Source organism: Tachysurus fulvidraco, chromosome 11 (assembly GCF_022655615.1).
Source record: "Tachysurus fulvidraco isolate hzauxx_2018 chromosome 11, HZAU_PFXX_2.0, whole genome shotgun sequence".
NCBI lineage: Eukaryota > Metazoa > Chordata > Actinopteri > Siluriformes > Bagridae > Tachysurus > Tachysurus fulvidraco.
In genome coordinates, this window is record NC_062528.1 from 9,059,838 (window position 1) to 9,085,779 (window position 25,942).

The 25,942-nt window shown below is 38.5% G+C and overlaps 1 pseudogene; it reads right to left on the reverse strand.

Moving 5' to 3' along the window:
* Positions 1-409: 409 nt before the first annotated feature.
* On the reverse strand, positions 410-22,946 carry LOC113661228 (annotated as a pseudogene).
* Between the last annotated feature and the right edge of the window lie 2,996 nt (positions 22,947-25,942).

The following is a 25,942-nucleotide window of genomic DNA, read 5'->3' on the forward strand; positions in this document are numbered from 1 at the left end:
AGTTAATCTTCTGTCAATGGTGTACTTTCAATTTAATTGAAGGGTTCCTACATAACCCACAATCTTTTTTTAACCCATAACCCTTATATTTTTTACCCTTTCTAAGGCTTCGAAATTTCATGCTAATATCACTATCAACCCAGCATCTTGCAGATCACTAACTAGCTGAGCAGGCTCTGAGGTAAATCAGCACTACAGCGTCATATAGATTCACATAACTATTAACATCTGATAGGGGTAAAAGAAAATATAGAACCAACCACCAGCTTTACACCAGAGCTCTGCTAAACACATCAAAAATATTTCAATGTAATTTAATGTGTCTTCTAAAATTGATAACTCACAAGACTTTTGTCAAAATGCCTGTACATTCACACTGTGAAGATTTTCAGCACAACAGCAACATATAAAGAGTTTAAAGGGTATTTTTATTTCAACAACGAAAATTCTTAATGAGAAACAAAGACCATCATACAGCAGATAGGCAAAGGATTTTTCTGCATCTTCTGTCCCAATATAAAACCCTACACACAGGGAGAAGTGTACTCTGTCTCAGACTCGTCACCTGGAGGAAATATGTTTAAAATCAGTTAATGATAAAAACAGAGTTTCAGTAACTGCTTAAATAATGCAATCCTAGAAAATCTTACTTGTTTGGTAATAATCGTAAACTTTGATAACCGCTGGCTTGAGATTCTTGACAGGAAGCACCTGCTTAGTGTGTAGCTCATAGTTTATAGGAAAATTCTTTTGTAGCTGTTGGAGACAAAGCAGACATCATATAGTAAACACACTAAATCATATATGTTTATGTGTGTAATAAATCATACAAACATGTTTCTTGGGCAGGACATACTGCACAGTTGTAATATAGGTAATGATAAGTATCGTATAAATATTATCCTCTTACCTCTTTGATATACATGATAATATGGTCCTCTTTAGAATCAACCCGTTCAACCAAAAGTCCTCTTTCCATCTACAAAAAAAACAAAATTAATAATAATTCTAATGTTACCATTTCATTACCCAGGCATTTGCATGTCTGTTTATCTAGACATGTATATTACAGAAATCTAAGCAACGTTCCTACTCCTTACTTCAGCAGGATCTGCTGTGAACCCTGATAAGAGTTTTATGTCCACTATGATCATGTTAGTGCTGTTTAGTGCTCCATTATATCTGAAAAAACAAAAGTCATTAACTTCAGTAGTATCCACAATAAAGTGTCATGAGAGAATAATATATTATATACATGAAATATTTTACAGCAATCGACTGTTTGCTTATACCATGAAGGCATCAATTACCAGTTCTTTTCTTTCTTTGTGACAAAGATTTATTACACATTTATTCTTACCCAACAATGAACTTCAGGGACAAAGTGTGTCCAAATGATTTTGTGCAGTTTCCCTCAGTCTTTGCTGTAATGCTCAGTGTACTGATTTCAGTAGGTGTGGGGATATTGTAGAAAAGTGATGTCTGCAAGCAGGGATTTAATTTAATAAACTAAAAGCAATCAATGGAAAACATATTTTGAATAGACTTTAAAAGGTTTTGTTCGTGAACCTCTGGGCAGTCAGTGCTTATACAATCACTTCATAAAAAAACGGGTTGTAACACAGGAAGCATCAGATGTACTGACCTGCACTGATACACAGGTGGAGCCCTTCACATCAATGCTGTATTTACCAGGAACATCCTGCAATGATCTTTCTTGGTACAGTAACTTGTTGTTCTGATTCACATCAAAGTTGTGACTGTGTCCAGCTGCAGACTTTACAGTTACTGTGCTAGAGCCTTCTGAGCTGAACACTTTAGTGGAGTACAGAGCCAGAGCTTGGAGGGCCACGACTGTGTCCTGATTAAAAACAGTCCTTTAAATAATGCTATAAAATGTATACATCGATTCATTACAACTGCAGACCAAACAAAAGGGAACAATGCAGTTTAATCGGTTACCTGGGTGGATGAAAAGCCTCCATAGGGATTTTGCTGTTTCACGAGCCAGCTGACTATCCTATTAGCGTAGCCCAATTCAGCAGCAGTGAGTTGACCTGTAGTGAGAACAGCTAGGAGCACGTAGGAACTGATTTCCACTGACAATGAGCTGGAATCATCTAATGCTGACTGAGACCAGTGAAGACAACCATCTAAAATAAAAGAATTTCAAATCCATAAGCAAGCATTTAGAAAGCAACTTTTACTGTCATAAAACCCTGTGGCTCTTGCAAGGCTCAGTTATGTCATAAATTCTGTTTGTCCGTCCTAAAGGCTTAGAATGTGGCATAGTTTAATCCATATACTGTATGCTCCTTCATACATAGTTTGCAATAACATTTTTCTATTTCTAATAACTACATTCAGTAATTTTACTTGCAGAAATGTAGTTTGTTTTATTTGTTACAAATATTAGTGTTACAAATTCTTCCAATAATTCTGTACCTCCTGAAATTGCAACGTCATCCAACTCTTTTAGTAGCCGTTCCCGAATTTCATTCTCTCCTGCCAGACTGAAAGTGTAGGCCAACAGTGCAGTGGTGTAGGTGTTGGTCAGGTTACCAGTAGTAGACTTGAGGCACAATAATCCATTTTGTACAAAAGGATTCTACAATAAAAAAGTGTATAAATCATTATCAGCAGAACCTATCAATTAAGAGGCTGGAACAAATATTCAATTTAACCACCACAATTTATCTTTATTAAATCTGTACTCCCCTGGCTGAATTCATGAATGTGAATGAGATTTAGATTAGATTCATTTTATTGTAAATGTAGCAAAAATGTGAGATGTGAATAGTATCATGCTCTTACCTGGACTGTATTCCCCAATTCTAGCAATGATGCAGTGATGTAGGCGGTAATAGTCACATGGTCATTTACACCACCCTATAATACGTTATAATGATATGCATGATATGTCAATATAAATGAAATTAAAAGAATGATTCAGAAATTTGTTTGTAGTATGAACTGGCCTAGTAACATACGTACCTTCATTCTGTTATTGAACAGATTTCCCTGTTGTATAAAACATCCATCTGTTCCCTGCATTTGTATGAGCCATTTCTTTGCACTGTTAATGATTTCTGGATCAATAAAGATGTAACGTTGTGCTTTGCCAAACGTCCTCAAGACAAAAGCAGTTAACCTGGTGGAGATGTATTTGTAAAAATATTTTTGTACATTCCAGAATTATATAAAAATTCATAATAACTAATGCACACTAGGTAAGTGATGGTTTGGTTTAAGAAAATCTTACCACGTGTTCCCTGATCCCCTGCCAAATGTGCTATATGCCCCATTTATATGTTTATAGTTAAGTTGCCTCTGGTATCCTGTGTAAAATCAAATGATTTTAATTCTAGTGCAGAAGTCTGTTTAGAGTTAATAGTAATGACTGTAACAAGTCAAAGAAAGCTCACTTACCACTCTTAAGGAAACCATTAGCCTTCTCACGGATATCTGTGGTGAGCTGCTCAGTGTTCTCTAGATACTGAAGAATGTAGATATTTGGGGCGAGAAGAGCAATGTTTTGTTCTCCACAGCCATATGGCATCCTTAGTAGGCCATCCAGATTTTTTAATGCACGGCCAAGTATGTCTCCTACAAAAGAACAGAATAATTTATCTGTTTAGCTAAAAAGATGTTTGACAAAACATATAGTTGTTTTGAATGTATAGAAGCTCCATTGCACTACTTCTTATTTAAACTAGAAATGTATAGTTTTGAGTTCAGTGCCCAATAGAGAGGCTGGCCTTGCACTTCCTTATACTGAAAAAAAAAGTCAGTAGAACACAGACAAAGTATGATAAACAACATTTAAGGTTAGATTAGATTAGGATTGTAAACTAGGGTTCATGAATATCCTCACATTGGCCTTGATTTTCATAGAAAATAATTATAGCTCAGATTGTCAGAAATTTAGGACTGAAACTGTAAAAGAGCAACATATTGAATAATTATGATGAAATTTAATATCCAATCAGTTTCTTGTGTATTTTCTATTGAATACATCTGTAACCCATGTAGCACGAGTTCCCTGTGACAGTGCCAGACCAAGGACCAAGGACAATGCTGTTCCAACACTTCTTGTAAATAAATGTATTATGTAGCATTTATGGCAATTTCATCGCAAAGCAATGTGTGCTCAGCAAGCAACTTTCCTTTCTTTATTATACTTTGTTGGAGCTCTTATTGAAGCATGTCTTGTTTGTTCGTATTCATTAGCATAAGTGGGTGTTAAGACAAATTCTTTTATTATTCATGTAGCATCTGGTACAGGTCATTTTAGATTTCATGTCCCAGGCACCCTAAATTTCAACATCTAATTAACCGATGAGCAACCCAGTTTTACACACACACACACCTGGCTCCAGAATGACTGGAGCCTACACAAAGACCAGATAACCCCATGCGGCTTCTCTGGGGCCCTCAAACAGCACACACACACACACACACACACACACACAAAACACAATGAGACATTCCTTTTACTAATAAAACCCGAAGATAAGATACTCTAAGGTTCTCATTCTTATAACCCTTTTTGTAATGTGTTTCTTCTTTTAGCAGGCTTGCCTGACTTAAAATTATTTGCTCCTTAATTTCCTGACAAGAGTGTATTTTATTCATGTGTCAGAAACAACATTGTATTTAACATCCATTACACTCTAATTACTGATCATGGCATGTTAACGTATACCTGTTCTAATGCTGTATGCCCCTTTAAGGTCTGATGTCAGAATGTATACGAAGCTATCGTTTTCTTTTTACTTCCCTAATGAAAGTGCATCTTGTTTTATGTTTCATTTTGGTTTCTTTGCCTTTATAAGAACACAATATCGTATTAACATCAGTTACCCTTCGATTACTGATCTATGTATGTAATGTACCGCTGCCTTTATACCGTCATTACCCTTCATGTTTAGTATCCAAGTGACCACAAAATTATCAGTTACTCGTTTTCTTAAACAACGGTGTATTTTATTTGAGCACGAAAGGCGCCATACCGTCTTAATACACCCTGGATCAAACTTTAAAGTCATCTAAAAGTTTGATAGCTAAACCACGCCCACAGACACCTGAAACAAAGGGAGTTTTTCCCTCCAAAATCCTGACCGAAGTATTGGTCATCTCCCCAAAGATGGGTGGAGTTCACGACCTTTAAATTGTCATAAACGCCACTAATCCGTGGTCAGACTTCCGGAACAGCTTGGAGACGACTCCATCTTCCTTCAAAGAAGTTCCAGCAACCTTCACTTCCAAGAACGACAATTGCTCTGATCTTCAGGAGAACTTGGAAGAACGTCTGACCCCACCCTTTCGGACTTTTCAGAGATTTCTCTGTTGCATCCGGACTCTTGTGTAGTAAGCCAATGCAAGTAACCGTTTCCTCTACCAACCAATTTAGATGCGTAATTTTAAGTAGGAATCTTTCATTGAATCATAAGGTGAATTTAAGTTTCTGTGACGATTTCCTAGTTAGGGTGTGATTAATTTTGAGGTTTAAGCTTGCCATTCCTTTCTTTCCTTTCTCTAATTTCTTCTTTCCAGTCTCTTCCTCCCTTTCCCCAATTTTAATTTCTTTTGTTTTATTTTAATTTTATCTTCGTTTTCCCTATTTCTTTTGTTTGTTTGTGTAGTTAGTTTTATGTTGTGTTTGTCTCATCCATTAAATGTCATATTTTTGCGCCATAAGTGATTGTCTCTGAGTATCGCTCACAAATTGAGGTACCTGCAACATCTGGTCTGAACTACATGCTCTATTAAGTTAATGAAATTTAAATTACGGTATAAAGTAAAAAGGGAAGCAAATCTTTCTTGGCCAGGAAGATACCGCCTTCATAGAATTAATAAAGGATACATGGCCTGTTCGCCGGACGAACAGACCAAATAAGTGTAACGTTAATTCCATTACCATTCCATTTTCAACTTAGGTTAAAATATTTAGAGTCACTATAACACGTTATAGTTACTTATAAATATTTACCTTGCTTCGCGAGCCAAAATCGCTACATTCAGTTGTATTTATTATTTTTTTGTTCTCTTAATGTTTCATGTATTACCAAGCACTGAAACAGAAGCTTGTGCTGATCCTGCTATTATGTCCTCAGGAAGAATCAGCTCCAGCTCTTCTGAAACACTGTTGCCTGTTTATAAGATGAAAGTCAACTTCATCAATATTGAGCAGTAAAACCTTGTATGCATCATTTGTAAACCAACCAAATAAAATTCAACTGAAAACATATTTGCAAGTCTAACCTTGTGGGCATAATAACCAACTCTGGCTCTTTGTTTTCTCAGTTCCTTCAGCCTAAAGGGAAATAATATTATTAGTTCATAACCTAACAAAGAAAAGGTTTACAGATTTAAAGTTACGCTTTTTTTACAAGACACTGACCTTTACAATGAGTCTTCGTGTAACTGTGTCAATACGGCCTCTCTCTGGAACACTCACTATCTCATTATCACACACAGTCTGAGATTGTTCTGCCTCTGCACTCACTGTCACATTCAAGACTCCTGTATAATAAGAGGTGAAAACAATATGGCAATTATAATTAAAGAAAAGTCCATTGAAGCAAATATGTGTTTATGTAATATTTATAATATATAATTAGGTAAGGAAAAAAACAAAAACAGAGTAAAAGTCACAAGGATGAGATATTTTTATGTCCATTGGGCTACAAATGTCCTTAAGTCTCCAACATAAATAATCTGCATTGGACCTCAGGTCTACAGATTCAAAAACTATGCTGTGTGACACCATATGTTATGTTTTGTGTTATATTTTCATTGGTATCTCTTTTTACATGTTATTTCTGTTTCTATTTTAAGCACATTATGAAGATATACTCCGAATTAAAAAATGCATTTTGTTTATACAATAAATCTTTTACTCATCTTTTAGAAGCTTCATGAAATTTTATCCATTTTAACCATTTTGAAGTTTGTCTTTTAACCATTAAAAAGTTGCACACAGTTACAGTAGGGCTACAGATTTATATATTGTTCATGTACTGTTTACATCTATACATCTTTATTTATATTATATATTGTAGATGATCGTCCTTCGTGACTATTTGGACAACTTGTAGATTCATACTTTGTAGAGCTTTAAATCTTTGCTTCATCAAACCAGTGACTGTGCAGATATATAGCTCATGAATGTAAAGTGTAATAAGTAAGAATTCCTCAATATTTTGCCTACCTACAAATATGCATTAATTTATCAACATCATATAATTATAATAACGTAAATATAAAAAAATAAATATTTGTTTTAACCCAACTAAAGCTAAGAATAGGCCTGTATACACTCAAACAAGGCTGGCACTGGCAAAAGAAAATATCGAGCTCCATGATTATGAGTCTGAAATTGTTGACTGACCAAGCACAGAGGGAATCAGAGTCCATTTGAAGTTCTTTCTTCCATTTGCACACAGACAGGATGAATACTCGCCATCAGAAGATTTTTCAAGAGTGTAGTCTGAGGAAGGGGCTGGAGTCACTTTAACCTGTCAATGAGACACAGGTGATTAATTTACTGTGCATCTCAAACGTCACAATACTTGTAAGGATCTAATCTCAGAAATAAAGTACCATAATGCATTTGGAAAGATAATTGAAAACAGTGGCCTTCAGCTCAAAAACCTCTCCCCGTGTAATGGAGTAAGGCAACGAGAGTTCCAGGAAGAAGGGCTGAAACACTGTGAGCTGAACAGGAGGAGCGAGACCCAGACCTATAGAGGACACGCAGAAAGCCTCAGTCTCCCAAGTGGTGATGGTGTCAGGAACAGTGAGTGGAAGCTGTACAGATCCAGAGTCCCTGCGGAGAATCACTGTACTCAATTTCTGTTACATATTGTCAAAAAGACAACTTGCATTGCAACAACCACTGTAGACATTCCTTATCTGAGAAATAAGTACATTCACTTTCATTTTTGATATCTTGTATCTGTAATAGATTGAAATTCAAATAGTACATTGCAGACAAATTTGTAAATATGCTGATTCACTAACCCCACTTCAGACAATTCCCATATCCAAGTTTCTGGGAAGATTTTGCGAACTGTCTCAATGGGTTCAAAATCTAGTGATGAAAATTCATAATGTGTGCCTCCAAAACCAGAACCACCTTTTACCGTGTAGTCCACCGAAAATGAGCAAAGACATAAATAATTAGTATGTAGTAACCTTTTGATCTATGAGACTAATTAATACAGAATAAGAGCTATCCACATAAATCTAGTATATTAGTAGTACAAATTATTTATTGTATTATGCATTATAATGTAATATACATAATATGAGAAGGCATACTATAATATGCATATGATGTGCCATCATATTCATCTTGTAAGTCGTCATATTGCATGTCGTTGTACATCAAACATTCAGGGTGTCTAACAACCAAATTTGTTGCCATCTTCAGCCCCGCTCCCTGTAAGATGATAAGATGACATAAAAAATCAGTGTAGTGAATTATAAAAATGACTTAATAAACCAAATAGTTTCAAATTGTAAGAACTCAGTGCAGTGCATTATTATTTATTAAACCCTATTTATTTGAAGCTATCCTGTATCTGGGTCTGTCTTCCTCCTCCCGGTGTGACAGAATGATTCCGCCCAAACTCGGGCCCAGCAGGATAGCTTCCAGCCTGGACCGGCTTATTAGGAGCATATTTTTTTCTCCTCCTCCTGGTCTGTTCTTCCAGTCTTCTTGATTTCCAGTCTTCCATACCATAGAAAAGAACGATATGATATGATCAGAGAGTACAGGATGATGCTTTAAGTTCAGTTGGTGTATAGCACCCATTATTCGTTCACCACCACCACCGCCTCCTTTTTGTGCTCCATCCCTGCCTCGAGCCCCTGAGGGTATTTCCATCTCACCTAGGAGTGTCCCTGATCTTGAGCCTCCTCCGGACCATGATTCCTTGTTTAGTGATCCTTCAGTAGCATCAGAGGACATAGTGCCTACTACTATGTCGGGGATGTGGTAGCTCAGTGGTTAAGGTGTTGGGCTACTGATCGGAAGGTCATGGGTTCGAACCCCAGGTCCACCAAGCTGCCACTACTGGGCCCCTGAGCAAGGCCCTTAACCCTCAGTTGCTCAGTTGTAAGTCACTCTGGATAAGGGTGTCTGCTAAATGCCGTAAATGTAAATGTACTATAAGAGCATCATTACGTTGGAATACTCGAACAACTGCAGGCTACCATCCCAATGTCCATCACTTGCCAGAGACAGTGGGGCGTAGAGGGGGTATTGTAAGCTCTCAAATAACAGTAACTAACAGTGTTTCCACCCTCTTTAGGCCTTGGAGTTAATGTCATCAGGTCGACAAATTTAAAACTAGGGGGTAGAATGTGACAAGTGCAATATCTTTAGGTTTGTTTGTTTTTATTTTGATGGGTAGATTTTGGGTCCGAAGACACGACCACTGCTGCTGAGCGGTGCATTGACATTGAGCACACCTGTGTCACGCAATTAGTGCGGCGTGTTAGTGGCTTTATAAAAAGCACATTTGAGTGGGCCGCTTTGATTTCTCTCCTGTGTGCATGCTGTGTGGGCAGAAAAGGTCTTTCGGCTTATATTTTCCTGTTGCTTTCCCCTGGTGCGACCAAAGAGCGTCAGCTGCTGTTTCGTCAGCTGCTGTTTCGTCAGCTGCTGTTTTGTTAGTTGCCGTTCTGCTTACTGCTGTTCGCTGTTTTTGTGTTTTGTTTTTTGCTGTTTTATTATATTTATGTATATTTCTCAGAGTGTTTTATAAACTTGATTCATTACTGGTTTGCACTCCGGCCGTGCGAATGTTGCCGCTTTGAACTGCTGATTTACAGAGTGTTTGTAAAAATTGTTCTGCCCCATTGACTTGCATATCCACCTACGACTATCAGATGATGAACTGTGATTAGTGAGGCTTAACAGAGGGAGAGTATATTTGTGTCTTATTTTTGGTTTATCCTGATTTTTTTTTTTTGGTTTATCGAGATGTTAAATATTATGCACTGATTTATTGTGATTTGTCCCTTCTGTAAAGGTGGATCCAATCTAGTTTCTTCTAAACTGTGGGTAATTAACCGGTAGACTGTACATGATATTTTAAAGTATGTTTTTTTGTAAAATAAATTTGTATTTTTTTTTTGTATATCCGAACCAGCAGGGTCCTTCATATTATTGTAATTTCTTTTTGGTTTAATTATTCTTTTTTTTTTTGTTTAACTTATTTTCCTGGGTAACCCAGGTGGCGTAGTCGGTCCTTTCTCATTCTTGATACTTTAACCAAAGGTTACATATACAATGCATAATACAAATCATATATCTATAGACAGGCTCAGGACCAGTTGTGATATTAAAAGGGTGAGGACTCCATCCCCATTGTCGGTTAAAAGCCTATACAGAGGCCATTCACACCTGGCATTAATATGCATCCTGGTTGATCAGATAACAAGTGGACAACCAAGAAACATAGCCATTCACTGACATTATTAATGAGTCTTCACTGACCACTTGTGATCAGATTTCATGCATTGTTTCAACAAGTGGAAGATTGTCCTGTAAATACCCTCATATTAATACTAAAAAGGCTGAATGTTAGCTTATATTCATTATTTAATTTCAAAACCAATTTACTGTGACAGGGAGCTAAAATATCAATACCTTGTCCAAATATTGTGCCTATATATTTCTAAATATTTATGCATTTACACATGTCAAAAGTATGTAAAAAAGTAGACTTGCAAAAACTATGGATGAATAAACCCATGGTGATCTAGGATAAGGATGCCACATAGTTGTACAAAAAAAAGAGTGTCCAGGTTGCACAAAACATTTTAGGTTTTCATGCCACCCTGAAATCAGTGCTTGTATACTGTACATGAATCTCAAGGTTATACATATAAGACCATAAAATAATTCACCAGTGCCTCAAGTGAACCAGACACATAATATTTTGCACATACTATTTTCTGTTACTAATGATTTACACTGTAGATATGTTGTTATACTGTTAAAACATCCATACACATACACATTTCAGTAAACAGTTATGCAACTTTTTAAATGCAAGCTATCATTTACCTTTAATGTATTGTAAGCAAGGTCAAGTAACACATCCCGTCGACGTCTTACATGCAAGCAGCCTTCTTCAACATCTTCAACCCCATATGGATATTCTGATAACGTTTTCACTGGCAACAAATTAAATATCTAAGGGAGATACAGTTTGTCTTTATTATAAGATAATGCAATACATCTCAAAATACACAAAAATTACTTTGTGGCCTTGTGCATGTATGATTACATTTTACATTAACATAAATATGTTACTTACAACTTACGTTATTTTATTTAACTTATTTTACCTCAATATGCAATAAAATACATTACTATATTTGTGTCTGTTGTTATCCTGACTGTTGCTTTCAGGCTTTTTCACTGTGCTTCACATTAAGTTGTATCACACCACCCTGGGCATGAATTATTATTATTATTATCATCATTACCTCCTGTCATGTTTCATTTCTTAATTTATTTAAAACTGGATATGACAGCTAAAAGAAATGAACCCTTGTAAACACACCAATTCATCCTTCCTTCTAGATGGATAAGCCAGTAATTGAAAAATGTTACTTACATAGTTTTTATTTATTTATATTATACATATGTTACTGACATAATAAAACGGATGAATGTTCAAATATAACAATAGCACTAAATATGGAATAAAAAGTGTAGGGCAGTCAAGGCAGAGCAATGCAAGCTGATTTATGTCATGTCTCCACACCTGCATGTAACTGGCTAATCCTAATGTGTTATGATTATTCTCATCTCTTTCAGTTTTCCCTGTGATTAGTTTGTCTATTTAAACATTCATTTAGTTACCATTGTTGCCTGTCAATACTAAGCCTTTATTAATGTTTCTGTTTTTGTTCTTGCTATATTATTTTGTTTGCTGATCACCTAACCCTTGTTTGTTTTCAGATTATGATTTTGTTCTATGCTTTTGAACTTTTTGTCTAGATAATTATTAAAGATTCCTCCAGCTGCTCTTGTGATGAAGTGTTGTGTATTTTATTTCCTTATTTCTGAACTGTGCTTTCCCTGTGTGCCTGATTTGTGGTTATCCAAGGACTGATTTTCCTGCCTTTTTGTCATACCTTCTGCCTCACTGGAACAGGATCCAGGACTAATATAATTACACTGCTAAGGATCAAGAAGACATCAAACTCTAAACAGTAATGCAATACCTGCTCTTTACATTTCATGAAAACTAAAGCCTTAGTTTCAGCAACTAAAATCTATTAAAAATGTTATGTATTAGAATGGTGTTGCTATAAAATGACGATCAACATTTTTTAGGTTTTTGTTATTTTGACATTTTAATTTTAAGCTTATTTATTCTTAGATTTTTAGTAAATAATTCCTGGTCAAGGTTTATCAAAACATATACTGTAAAATGACAATCAGATTTGAGATTAGGTAGGTCAGTGTCTAGCCGTTTGTTGGACTCCAAGATTAAGACACTCTGATCTATAGCACTGAGGCCACACAGTGACTCAGGATGGGCTGAGACCTGTTCTTCTCACCTGGAATTGCTTTAGAGGGAGAGAACTGTAGTGAAACCTGGAGTCCACCAAAGAAAAAAAAGTTTCCATATGTTCAACATTCATGTTGAGTCGAAATCTAATACAAGTCAATAACTAATGAACATTTAAAAAAAACAACATCAAACCTGGAAGGTGCTAGCATTACCTTATTTCTTAAACCCTTTTCAACATCAAAATTCCTTCTAGCTACAATGACGTTCTCACTGGGCAGGAGCCAGCTCAGTAATAACAGATAGTTTAAATGAGGTTTTTCCTTTTCTGAGATCTGTATATGCTTCCACTTCAACTGTCTCATGCCCATGATGGACTATGGCTCCTTTAGACAAGACCTGAATCAGAGAGAGAAAAAATATAATAATTGTCCAGTGTATTATATATGGAGTTACAGCAAGTTAGTTCCCTTTCAGAACTCGAGCTGCGTCGAAATGCTATGGGAACGCCCCTGCGTGACCGCGCTCTGAACCACGTGTGTAATCTGACCAATAGGCGTCGGGACGTGACGTCATCGGCGGGTGACATCGCGTAAACAGGAAGCTACAAATGGCTGCGAGATGGACAAGACGCTAGCTTCTGCTCGTTCAGGTAAGCGCTGTTTTTCTGATACTGTGTTTTTCTGATCGAGTGATGGCTGGCAGACAAAAATTCCGAAAGTGTGTTTTCCGTGTCCCCGTTTTATTACCGGGAAGGATTCGCACGATCGATGCGTTGTTTGCGTGGGAGTGGAGCATGCACAATCGGCTCTCGAGGTAGTCGATTGCTCGCATTGCAGCTACATGGCTATGTGCACGCTTCGCCCCCGGAGAGCGCTCTTCGAGAAGAGCGCTCTCCCTCGCGGCTCCGGTCCCGCTCTTGCCGAGTGATTTGGATTAGGGACTTAGCTCCGGGACCGCTGATATTGAGGAGTTGCGTCGCACTGCCGACTTGACTCTTCGGGCCACGAAGCACACGGCGCGGGCCGTTGGGTGTTCCATGGCGGTCCTGGTGGCTACAGAAAGGCATCTGTGGCTCACCTTGTCCGACCTCCCGGACAAGGATCGAGCTGTGCTACTGGATGCACCGATGGCTCCTCCTGGACTGTTTGGAGACGCTGAAACGGCAGTCGTACACAAGTTCCAGAAGTCTAAAAAGCAGTCGGCTGCGTTTCAGCAGTACCTCCCTCAGCGATCTCGTTGGGCTGTTCGGCGGCAGCCCCAGCCTGGTCCTTCCAGAGACAGCTCTAGGCCCAGGACAGAGCAGGGTGACCTGAGGGTCACTCTCGCCTCCGACATACGGGCAGTGGTGCGTAGATCCTGACGGTCTATGGTTGGGGGGATGGGGCACACCTCACGTGACGGTGAGGTGTGCCCCATCCCTCCCCTGCACCACCGGGGCGCTAGGCCATTGGCTCTGACACAGGATGTGCTCCAGAGCACGGCCCCCCTCCAGCGGGCACCTCCCTCCGCTTCCGCCCAAAGTCTCGGTACGGATGGGGGAGACCTGCCGCCTCTCAGGAGGTGTCAACGGCCACAGTACGTGGCTCCGGCCGTTTGGGTCATGGAGGCCGGTCTGTCAGCCCTGCCACAATATGTGCTTCAGGGCGCGGCTTCCCTCCAGCAGCTCGCTCCCCACCTTTCCACCCAAAGGTTTGTTGTGTAGGGGGAGGGTCTGCCGCCTCTCACGAGGCGCCATCAGCTGCAGGGCTTGGCCCCAGCTGCTCTGAGTGGGTCAGAGGCCAGCTGTGAGATGATGGCGGTGTTTTTGAGGTTAAAACACTTCCTCCTGGACCTGCAAGATTGCCATGTATTGGTCCGCATGGACAATACTGCGGTGGTCTCCTACATCAACCACCAAGTGGGCCTCCGATCTCGCCCTTTGTACAAGCTAGCACGAGTGGTCCTCTTGTGGTCTTGGGACAGACTCCTCTCTTTGAGGGCCATTTATATCACGGGACGGTTGAATATCAGAGCAGATGCCCTGTTGAGGCAGGGGCCGAGGCCTGGGGAATGGCGTCTCCACCCCGAGGTAGTGGAGTTCATATGGCGGAGGTTCTACAGAGCCCAGGTGGATCTGTTTGTGACCCGGGAGACCTCGCACTGTCCCCTCTGGTTCTCTCTCTCTTACCCAGCCCCGTTAGGTCTGGATGCCATGTGGCCGAGGCTACACGAGCCTGTACGCCTTTCCTCCGATTGCACTGCTCCCTGGAGTTCTGGAGAGAGTTTGCCGGGATGGAGTCCATCTCCTCCTGGTAGCACCTCGATGGCCGGGCAAGCCAGGGTTTGTGGATATGGTGTCCCTACTCGAGGGCCCTCCGTGGGAAATTCCTCCCAGGAGAGATCTCTTCGCACAGGTGGGCGGAACCCTGGTGCACCCCCGCCCAGAGCTGTGGAGGCTGTGGCTGTGGCCCCTGAGGGGGCACAGTTCATAGTGGCTGGTCTCTCTACCGAGGTAGTAGAGACCCTTCTCCGCTCCAGAGCTTCCTCCATTTACAGCCCCCGAACAGAAGCGATAGAACTGACTGTGTCCAGTGCAAGCACTGGTCACTTACCTCCGCAGGACGAGTCCGTGGAGAGAATCGGTGCAGCTACTCGTCTGCTACGGCCCTGACAGGAAAAGTTTCCCAGCCACTATGCAGATGTTGAGCAGATGGGTAGTGGATGCGATCATCGGCTCACAAGCCCACTGGCTTCTCCGCACCGTTCGGGGTCCGAACTCACTCCATCCGGAGTGTGGCGGCCTCTACGGCCTAGTCTGCTGGAGTGGCATCTGTGGCGCTGCGGGTTGGTCCAACCCTCTGACCTTCGTCAGGTTCTATGACCTTGACCTCAGAGCCACCCCGGGCTCCTCTGTCCTACGTGCAGATGCCAAGGCCCTCACTCTCTAAGGCAGGGTCTGGTCAGTGTGGCGTGATCGGACACTCGTTCCCATAGCGTTTCGACGCAGTTCGAGTTCCGAAAGGGAACGTCTCCAGGTTACGACCGTAACCCTAGTTCCCTGCGGAACGAGACGCTGCGTCTCTGTGCCACACTCCCTGCATCCCTGTGGCACTTACCTTCTCTCGCAGGAGCTAGCGTCTTGTCCATCTTGCAGCCATTTGTAGCTTCCTGTTTACGCGACGTCACCCGCCGATGACGTCACGTTCCAACGCCTATTGGTCAGATTACACACGTGCTTCAGAGCGCGGTCACGCACTGGCGTTCCCATAGTGTTTCGACACAGTGTCTCGTTCCTCAGGGAACTAGGGTTACGGTCGTAACCTAGAAACGATAATGCAGATGACAGAAAGCAATCTCAAAAATCATACAATTTTACTGCATGTACTTACCATGTATATAAGATCAATACTGTAACTTTCAGTAGTTTCCCCAAGAATATAGTAGTTAATTGTTATGGGAATTTCAGCACCACATTTAAATGGTTCTTCTGAGCTGTCTATTGACAGTTCACTGTACACTGGACTGTAAGGTGTAGCAGGTTGGAGCAGATGTATATGTGTCTCCGCAGTTGAAAAGAATGTTTTTTTGTATTTATATGTTTGCTCTGTATAGACACTTGCCTGGATAACAACAAACAAAAAACAGAATCTTTGATTTTAAGATTTAAATGTAATATTACTTTTTTATGATGATCATTTTGTGAGTGCTTAGGTCAGCATATCATACCTTCAACACCATCTCTGTTTTAGGATGTTCAGGCGATGCAAACGAGAAGTTTGCTAATCCATTACTGCCTGTAGTGAGATTGAGCATTATCTTAATAGAAAACCAGTGACCTTCTAAAAGATACACCGTCTTGTTAGGAATTGGTGTTCCGCTGTAGGTAGTAACTTTAATCTGTTGACCAGGAAAAGTCAAAATGCTGTAATTTTGCCAAGGCTGGCAAAAATAATAAAATAAAAATAATAGAAAAATTAGTGGACCAAAGTAAATTTAAAATCAAGAAAATCTTACATTTCCTTCTATAAGTTTCTCCCATTCAAAGGTTTTTGGTAAATCCAAAAGTTCCACTTTACCAATTAGGTATGCGAGTGATATGATTTCAGATTTTGCCATGGAAAATTCTAAACAAAAATAACAATATTTATAACAGAGTATTATAAGTATTATAACTAAGTTAAAAATGAACAATAAGTGTTTTATGTCTCCCTTATCTCTGTTCGGAAGAGATCTGTTACTGACTCACCTGTTCCTTCCTCTGTAGTATAACAGTACCATTAAGATTGTTTTCAAGATTATCTTCAAATTCAGAATTCATAAAAGTTGACACATTCAGTATATGAAAGACACAACCAGTCTGACTCATCTATTTGGAAAACACAAAAACAAATACCAGGTGAGAACTTTATCAGTATAGAGATAAAAACATAATGCTCTTTAATACAGTGTTACTTACGCACATTTACTGTTTCAACCATGCATGGTGAAATCATTGGAGGATTCTGATGGTAATAATGAATCTGAATAAATTTATGACACACTTGCACAAGTGCTTCACCAGGTACTGGCTGTCCATAAGTGTACCTTAAAAATCCACAAGCATTGACATTGATGTAGACACTGATTTTTTCGGGTTACTCTGGCATGTCCTGAATATTCACTGGATGTGAATGTTATATTGTTCTTGTACAGTACTTTGTTTTAAAATATGCAAAATGTTTTAAATGTAAAGAAAATATGAAAAACATTTTCCATCTTTTTATAAATTTAGTGGTTTTACTCACTTTCCACAAATCTCCAGCTTCAGTTCTTCCTCTACAACACTGTGCTCTTTTGGTATATTCACTGTAATCTCAAACTTGGGTAAAACTAAAAGTTAATGCATATTTGTGTTACAGTAAATGATGTTAGTTAATACAGTAAACAAAATATGTGATATTTATGTAACTTACCATATTTTTCCACCTTAAAGTTGTGTGAAATCAGCCTTTTTCCAATTTTGGCAGATAAAGAATAATACCCATTTGGAGCCTCAGCATTTAGCTCATGAGAAAGCTGCAGTATCAGACCTGTTGAGGACACATTCATCCACTGACTAATCCTGTTACTTTTACTATCCTGTATATTTAGGAGAGAAAATAAAGAGTCACCTACTGATGTGTACAAATATTAAAAGTCAACAATAGTTTACCTCCAGAATTACTGAGCTGTACTGTAAAGGAGAATATGACAGTACACAGTTAAGAACCTGCTAAGACTATTTCTAATATTATCATGTACATTAACACTCTAGATTAATTTATTAGAAAATTACTGTGAAACAAGATAGTTAAATTGATCTGTGCGTAGAAAAACTTAGACATTTTCTCCTACCTTTTGTTCAAGGGGAATAAAATTAGAATCCATAGTGACAATTCTGAAATTCACTGTTAAAAAACAATGCAATGTTTTGAGCTGCGGCATCAGCAACAAATAAACCTATATCTATAAACCTTTATAAAACAGTTTATGTGACATTAAGTACTGCAGATACTTACCGGTTTGTCCTGGATTGTAGATGGGTTTATCCGTCTGAATAAATACCAGTGTGTCATAAGATTTAAACATCACTTTCCTTTTCTCTGTCATCATAAAACTTTCTCCTTTGACTTCTACTTTAATCTCCTGCACTGATTCACCTTCAACATTTGGAGCCTGTGAAGATGTGTTCCATGTGGAATCACAAGAAGCATTAATATGATCATAAATAAACAAACAAACAAACAAACAAACAAATATTTTAAAAAATCATCTGGATTTCTTACCACAAAATGAGAGCAGTGATGAAATTCCTTTTTCTGACTTTAGCACTATGCACATGAATTCACATTGTCATTTCTGCAGGCAATTTATTCAGCCAATCTACAGAAGGGTGTTGATGACATGAATGGGCAAAAGGCTCGTTGAGAGTCTGCAGCACTGCTCGGGTGTTCAGTGAAACAGATGTTTCAGAAAAAAGTGTATTATATGGTAGATTAATAATCTCAGCTGAGGAGTATGTTTATTTTCTTCTGGTATTTAAGTGAAGTGAGAAAAAGTAATTATCTATAAAACCAGGCAGTAGGAAAAAGACAGGAACAATGCTCAAAATAAGGAGAAACTGGCTGACAGAAAAACAATAATGCTGACACAAAGTTTCGGTTTGTGGCCAAACTCTTTCCAATAATATGCTATAACACAAAGATTATTTAATTAGCCTCACCTCAGAAATGTAAAAGTAGAAATCTTGCAATATCTTTATAAATATGTTTTTTCCACACATCAAATACAATTACTGTGTAGTTTATAATATGATGTTAATTGCTTCCGCCTGTGGGTGTGACATATTAAGAAAATTCACAAAAAGGTTTTAGCATGTTAAAAATAGCAATATTCATTCCCTCTCTTTTTTACTAGGACAACAGAATGATGATACAATGATTTTTGTTAATGTTTAATAACATCTATTCGATATAGTAGATACTTAGATATTGAGGCTTAACACTTTAGTTACAGCATCAATTCATATCTCATCTCTCTCTCTCTCTCTCTCTCTCTCTCTCTCTCTCTCTCTCTCTCTCTCTCTCTCACACACACACACACACACACACACACACACACAAATTGATGCTTACACTATTCAAGATGAAAAATGACCTAAAAGACAAAGTCTTTAAATTTCCAAAATATCTTAATCCTTACAGTCCTCTCTTTTGTCCAAAAACAGAATGCAAGAGAAAGCAGGCTAACAGTAGCCTTATCCTGGTGTGGACCCAGCTGACCACCATGATGAAGTCCTTCGCAAATGCCAATTACTGATGTTTGATTTCTTTTTTAAAAGGACGCTTAGCCCAAAAAAGTCCATCTGCTGTTATCCTCTCACTAATGATTAACCATTTTGAGCATTTTATTTACTTCATAGCATTTTAACTACATTGCAAACGCTATAAAGTCTGTTGACATGTAGTGTGTTTTTTTTTTGTTTGTTTTTTTACAATATTATGGATATTATGTATACATAAGCAGTGCAATGACTTTTGTATGTTTATTCTGTTGAAGGTCAATAGACAAAGCAGGAAAGGGGCCAAAAACAGACTTATTTCTTCCTAAAATCAACAAATATAACTGCATATAAAAGCATTGGAATATATTAAATATGTCTTTCTGAACTAAACATGAATAAATGTCAATATTGACACTTGAATACATAGCATATGCAGAAGGAAACATATTGTTAGAATAATTGCTATCTTTCTTCTCTTTCATCAAGAAATGAATGCATGATGAAAAGGTGAATTAACTGTATAAAAGTGAAAATAATTTGACATGTGGCAGAATTTAAGTCTAGTACTAAACGAATTATAATATAATTGGAAGTTCACCAATATTTCAAATAATTTTTTTAGATATTAAACTTGTTACAGGAAGTCAAAGTGACCACTAGGGGATGACCCAGAAACAAGCTTAATTTCATCTTTAAAGCATCAAATCCTCTAAAATCACGAAAAAACCTATTTACCTAGTAAAGTTTATACTCTCAATATTTTTTTAAGCCCACACACAAAGCATAATATGATTCACAGCCTTCATACTATTAGAAAACATTTTTGGACAAAACTGACCTAGGTGGCGCTAGACCGGTTTTTCCCTTACCTTTAGACGCGTCCCTTTCTTCACTGGGGTAATATATTCCAAAACAAATAATCCACAAAAATCCACACAGGTCCAAGGAACTAAAATCTGTAAACCTTTTAATCCAAAACGCTTTGATCGCGCCGCAAATATTCCGTTAGTGTTCTGAAAACTGGAAACAGTAGTGCGCCATCATCTTGTTTTGCCGCTCTAACTTCTCATTGGGGTATTCAAAAATTCTAAATTTACGTCATAAATTTACGTTTATAGCCCAGGGCCTAACGAATCAAACAAGCCCTCACTTCAGCTAATCGGTGCTTGTATTGCAGAGATAGACGGCTGGGAAGCCAATGATGTCATGACATCATTTTTGGGAACCCGCCTTTGACTGACAATTACTCCTTCCAATAGCAATGAAATGGGTCGGGACCTATACAGCTCTTTAGCCAATAAGCAGACGATTCCAACGATATGCTGCAACCCCCCTCTCTGCTCCCTGGATCTGCGTGAAAAAGCTGCGCAGGAGAATTCTTGCGTAATCCTTGACCTTTTGTCACTCTCACAGCTCAGGGTGTCAAGTTACAGGCCTGTTTTCACAGCAGAGTAGTAGAGAGAGAGTCTCTGCTTGTTTTAGGCCTTTTAAACTGAGCATGCAGTCTTTTAATTCAAAGTTATACAGTAAACAAGTACACAAAAACGCTGCACCAGACGACCATGTCCGTAGAAAAATATTTTTATTGAAGCCATTTTTGGGTCTTTTGACTTGAAATTTTTTTTGGTGAAAGCCAAGACATGTGGCTATGACCCTCAGTTGTTATTTGGTCCGTAACATGTTCCAGAAAAATAAGATTAATCAGTTTATCATGTAAACAACCCAGGCAGAAATGAAAACCTTCCATTCTAGCCTCTGTAACTTTGTGCCAGTAAGGCCTAGAATCAATCTGAAACTAGTTTCTGAAACTAGAGAATCTCTTCTTTCCCCTGTGTGTCAAAGTACGTGGGAGCTGTACCACATTTTGTTGGGTAGGTCATGTAGGCGAAAAACCTGCAAAAAGGGGGCAAGGTCAAGGGACATTTTTAAAAAAAATTGGTAACATTTCAGCTTTTGTTAATACCCTGTCTTTTCTTATATGAATTACACCAATCTTTGAGTTGCAATCCTTGATTTATTGACCATTGATCACAAAACAAACATTTGTGATTCAAACTCAACCAAACAGTTGACACACTATTGCTGTCAACATAGACATGCCAAACTTTGAACTGATGGTTTGAACAATGTTGAACATGGTTCAACATTGATCCATGTCAAAGTTACTAAGATCACATTCTCCTAATTCTGATATTTCACATTGTTTGATTTTATTAAACACATAATTAGCTTGATTAAATAGCTGGTAATATATTTCATGAGCAGGTCTATTATATAATAAAATAGCTGGTGGGTGTATATTAACAATTTAGAAATTATTCTATATACATAATATTAGCAACAACTTGATTGGCAGAACATTGATGTATAATGTACATCACTTGACTAACAATTTTTGTCTCCTTTTAATGTTAGTGAAAGAAAAGTTGTTGCTCGCCACTCCAGGGAACAAAGAGCGGACTACAAGCATGGTTGTTGACTACAAATCCCAAAACTCAGGCATGGTCTACAAACAGGATTACAACACCCAACAGCAATCAACAAGTTCATGCATGCTTACTCAAATTCTGATTGCACACAACTGGAGCCAATACTTATTCACACTTCACGTTATAAAAGCACACTCATACCATCCAGTGTTGTAATGTAACGGAGTAAAAATACTTTGTTACTGAAGTAGGGGAGAGTGGGGTAAGATGAGCCAGATTTTAATTATGTGGATCTCCAGGCAAGGGAAATTTAGACAGAAGTAAAACGAAGACATCTACTGTTAATTTGGGATGTTGCCTATCAACTGAAAATATAAGAATGCACCTATGACATAGATCCTTGAAAATATGACCTCAGAAAAAAAAGTGTTCATGTGACTCAACTTACCCCAGGCTAGGGGTAAGTTGATCCCAGTCAGTGGGTAAATTGAGCCATTTGGGGGTAAATTGACCATCCTATTTTATGCAAGTATAATACAAAACAAAACTTTTAAAAAAGATATTTAACAATACACTTACCTTTCCAAACAATGTAATTTATTAAAGCTACCTCAAACAACACAAAACAAACCAGTTAAAGTTGAAGTCCAACCTTTTGAGGTTTAGGAAGCTTCTTCAGCACATCATTCAGTGGGACAGATCCTACATAGAGGTGGAGGTTGAAACCATGGGTTGATCTACAGAAGTAGACAGCACATCAGGGTTTGGTCTGTCTGACACCATGGATGGTTCAAACTCTGCATCAGAGAAAATATCTCTGTTGTAAAGAAAAATCCCTGTGGACCTGAATCCAGAACAGATATTCCATGGTGTCATTGCTGACATGAAAGCCTCGTTCACACATACAGGGATGTGGTACAGTATGCTGGCTGTAATTGGTCTTGAATTGACCATAGACACTCTTGTCCAGAAGCTGCAGGCGATGAGATGTGTGGGGTGGAATTGTGAGCACAACAATCCCCTTTCTCTTTGCTTAAATCAAGTAGTAGCACTATGAGATGGTCAGAGGAGCACTTGGTATGCTGAACCAGATGTTCAAAGAACTCTGCAAAGGTGTCTTCATTGATCCAACCACTGGTTCAATTTACCCCACATCATCTCATCTGGCTCACTTTGCCTCATAGCCACCATTTTGGTAAAAATGGCCTAGCTTAGCAATTCAGGCTAACTTTTAGCTTGATGATTCACATGGTTTTATATGTTGACAAATCACCAAAATGTACCCTACACAACTTTAAACCTAGATAAATTTGCTTTGGCACAACAGTGAGTATACCTGAAATGCAGAAAATCAACTTTAGCAAAGCAAATAAGTGTTTTTGTAAAAAAAACAACTTATCTCTTGTCCCATGTGCTTCTTCTCTTCACAAAAAATTACAAATGATGGAGTCCTTCAGAATGTATGGTCACATTACACCAAATTTGCATAGTTGCCCAGAAACAGGGGGTGGGTCAACTTACCCACTGGGTCATCTTACCCCACTCTCCCCTACCTGTACTTTACTTCGCTATTTAAATTTGTCAACTTTCACTTTTACTCCACTACATTTCCTAGATAAAATGTATACTTTTACTTTTCGCTATATTTCCACTAAGCATCTTCGTTACTCGTTACTACAAAATAAATTCAGAAGAAATGTGTGTGACTGCAATAAGAGAGGTTTGGCGAATCACTGCTCCTAGATTGCATTACGCTCCGCGCACTCTATTTCAACGTAATGTTGCCAAAAGGAGACGGAAGCACAACAGAAACCTCCATGGAAGCGCCTGCTGGAGGACCTCCCGTTATCGTAGACCTGGGGTGGCCAACCAGTCAGAGACAAGAGCCACATTTTTTACTGTTTTGACGAAAATACCGTATTGAATTCAAGCGAAGCGAACACGCACAATAAAAAGACACAAATACAAACTTCGATATGAACGTAAGAGCCGCATGAAACCGGGCAAAGAGCCGCATGCAGCTCGGGAGCCGCGGGTTGGCCACCACTGTCGTAGACGACCACCCAGACGATAGTGGTGAACAGGGTGAAGAAGATAACGTTATACACCCGTGGCCGTATTTGCAAGAAATGTTTCTGTACATTGGAATGAAAGATTCTTCCTACCGGATGAAGTGTCTCTTATGCCTACCGAAAATCACTGAAATTTTACTTTTTACTTTTACTTCAAATACTTAAGTAGTACATTAAATATCAGAAACTTAATTTTGATACTTAAGTACAGTAGGATATATCAGATACTTTAAGACTTTTACTTGAGTAATATTCTAAAAGGTAACTTTCACTTCTACCAAATTCTTTTTCTAGTACAATGCTTGTACTTTTACTCAAGTATTACTTTCTAGTACTTTATAGAACACTGATACCATCACTGCATTGTGAAGTATATTCTTAGTGTCTTAAAGCAATTCAATACAATTCTGGTTCTTTGGATTATGTCTTTGCTGTTTGCCCTATTAACAGTGCTTGTGCTTTGTCTGACTTCTGCCACTATTATGACCTTGATTCTGCCTTGTGGATTTGTATTTGTTTGCCTGTTTTAAGTTTTAAAAAGCTCTTACATTTACATTTACAGCATTTGGCGGAAGCCCTTATCCAGAGCGATGTACAAAAGTGCTCTTAAGTCCCTATCATACGTTAACTCTGGTTCACTAGGTTACAGACTTAAGATACCATGAGCATAAAACTCCACTATTATTTCTTTTAAATACACATATACAACGAACAGAGGAAAAAGTGCCAGTTCAAGTATTTCATGAAGAAGTTGGTATTCTACATCTCCAGACTCAGCTGTCCGGACCCCTAGGGGAAGTTTTTTTCCACCACCTGGGGGAGGCTCTTGAAATAATGGGCTATAATAAACTCTAAAAAAAACTTGTAACTGCCATCATCTCTTCTGCTCAACACTCCTATGAAGATCTGTTCTGTGTCTTTCTTTTTTTATAGCAAAAGCAATGCAATGATGAAAACAATGAGATGTGTTTAAGTTAAACTTCTGTCAATGGTGTACTTTCAATTTAATTGAAGGGGTTCCTACATAACCCACAATCTTTTTTAACCCATAACCCTTATTTTTTTTACCCTTTCCAATGCTTTGAAATTTCATGCTAATATCACGATCAACCCAGCATCTTGCAGATCACTAACTAGCTGAGCAGGCTCTAAGGTAACTCAGCACTACAGCATCATATAGATTCACATAACTATTAACATCTGATAGGGGTAAAAGAAAATATAGAACCAACGACTAGCGTTAATTTCGTCAGACGAGACGAGATGAAATATGTTCGTCAACAACCATTTTTTTTCATGACTAACACGAGACGATGACAAGACTGCACCACTGTCCAAAAACGCTAACATGCATTATTGTTGACAAAAAAAGACGAGACGAAAATGTTTTGTATAAAATACAAACTAAGATAAAATCTCTCTTCATTTTCGTCTACAATTGTCTCTGCTTTTTCATCAGCTGTTACGCCTATAAAATATTCAGAACGAGTTTGCGGCTTCGCGCTGTGTCTCAAGTTACAGGTGCGCAAAGTGGATCCCGCTTATTACATTGCTACCTACCAAATAAATCAATGATTTGACACACAATGATGATTTAAAAAGGAGTTTAATGATTTAAAAACGATTGTATTGCTTCCGCTAAAGAAAATAGTGCGCTCTGTCTCTACGGTAAGAATACTGTGTGTCCATGGCAGCGCTCTGTTTTTCATGGCAACGGTGTGTTATAGTTAGCAGCGGTCTGTTATCAAGAAATAAAAGTGTGTGTGTGTGTGTGCATAGAAAGAATTCGTCCACACACCGCTCAAAAAATAAATAAAAATAAATAATAATCCTGAGGCAGGTTTTTGTGTTAAATGATATTTCCTGTCGCCGCGAAGGCTCTTTACATGACAGCGTTCGAGTGTACGCACTGTTTAAACTTTTGTTCTCAACTTCTCACTGATACTTTTGTGATTCGCTGAGTTTTGACAAGTTTTGTAGCCTTGCTCCTTGACATTGTTTCTTATTCAAAAGTGGTGACAGAAAAATCTCTTTACCGTAACCTGAAACCTCTTCCCCTGTCACAATCACATCATAATCAAAATTAATTAGTTAGGCTTAAAATCAAATGTATAT